General features: G+C 33.6%; 1 pseudogene; it reads left to right on the top strand.

Moving 5' to 3' along the window:
- The first annotated feature begins 695 nt into the window (after positions 1-695).
- Positions 696-1,510, top strand: LOC149258066 (calreticulin pseudogene; annotated as a pseudogene).
- The last annotated feature ends 293 nt before the right edge of the window (positions 1,511-1,803 follow it).

Raw genomic sequence — 1,803 nt, 5'->3', positions numbered from 1 at the left:
ACTGCTCGTTTGAGGTCTATAATTCTATGTGAATTGAGAGAATCCACTGATCTCATATTGTTGTCCGTTCTCTCATTGTTTCTTGTTTGATCCATCACAATCACTTCCAAACTCAAAACCTATGTGAAAATTATTTAATATTCGACCAACGAGCAATAATGCACAAAAATAATAATTCCACTCATATACAATCATTGAAATTGTCTCGTATAGATGGGTGTATTGAAACGTTGTACTTTTTCATGGGACAATAATAAATGTTGATAAGAGAGACAAATGGAAGAATGATGATTATTAACATATTGATTCATTCACAAGGCTTCCCTGCCACATAATAAACACTCATCACCTGCTCCTTTTCTGCGTCGTGCTCTTCATGCAAGGAGATCAATATGTGTCAGTATGTTTGTGGCTTCCAATTTTACCCATCTTTGCATAGAGCTTTAGAATGTTTGTGGAGAGCTTAAGAAATTTTTACATATTTCAGCTGAAAAAAATTGGAGAATGAGAAACTCATGAGAGATGTCAATGCCATGAAACACTAGGCCTTGCGAGCAATGATGTCTCTCCAGTTTTGAAGAGTTTCCTGAAGGTATACTTGCATTTCAGGTGTATATATCTGTTTTCTAAAGTATACTTGTATTTCAGATATATAGATCCATGTCTGATGTTACATCAAATTCAAACCCTTGACAATGGTGTCTGTAGCATTGGTCAAGTCATCCCTCTTGCTCAAGTGACATGCTTTGATATCCTTCGCTCATGTTTATCTATAAAAGTGATTGAACGATGGATGGGACAATCGTTGGGTGATATCTGATTGGAAGAAGGACGAGGGTGCAGAAGGGGAATGACTTCACACTGCTGAAAAATGGAATGAGACCCCGATTAAAAGAGGATTTAAAATCATCCAGATGCATGTTTCTTCACCATTTCAGCTAAGTTTCAAGAGTTTAACAACAAGGATAAGACACTTCTTCTTCAATTTTTTTTGTCAAGCATGAGCATCAACTTGACCATGTTAGTGGATATGTGAAGCTATTGAGTGGTGATGTTGACCAAAAGAAATTTGGTGGAGATACACCTTACAACATCATGTTTGGTCTAGACATATGTGGTTATAGTACAAAGAAGGTTCATGCAATTCTTGGTCATGCTAAGAAAGAACCATCTTAATAAGGAGGATGTATCTTGTGAAACAGATCAACCTACTCATGTTTATACTTTTATTATTCACCCCAATGCTACTTACAACATTCTCATTGATAACAAAGAGAAATATTCATGAAGTATATACACCAATTGGGATATTTCACCACAAAAAAAATTAAGGACACTACAAACAAAATTTGGTCATAAACAATACAAATTTCCATGGCAAGCATGCAATAATATTGTAAGTATAACATTCCAATGTGAGTTGATAATCCTGATATTTTTGCGGAAGATCACTTGGCTTTAATTTGATTTTAATATTTTTTATAGTGGATTATATCCATATCAGGTGTAGAGCCCAATTATTATCTCTTATTTTTTGTCTTATAAAAATAAAAATTAAAGTGGTTAGTACTTTTGATTTTAATATCTTTATATATGCATTTGAAATGTACATATTAATTTATTATTATGTTTGAATTCAAATTTCTATGTGCTACAATTTGGATGATCAAATAGTAATTGGGGTTGGATCAAATGGAGTTGTCGGAATGTCCTTGCTTTTCCTGTAAGGTCACTGAGTCTTGCATACACATAAATAAATCAACTTGAGAATATAGTGATCTTTTTGGAGTTCCAGATTTTTTA

The sequence above is a fragment of the Pinus tabuliformis genome, chromosome 6, assembly GCF_031772625.1.
Source record: "Pinus tabuliformis cultivar Carrire ecotype Pingquan chromosome 6, CPIR1, whole genome shotgun sequence".
In the NCBI taxonomy this organism is placed as follows: domain Eukaryota; kingdom Viridiplantae; phylum Streptophyta; class Pinopsida; order Pinales; family Pinaceae; genus Pinus; species Pinus tabuliformis.
This window is presented reverse-complemented; position numbering and strand designations above follow the sequence as displayed.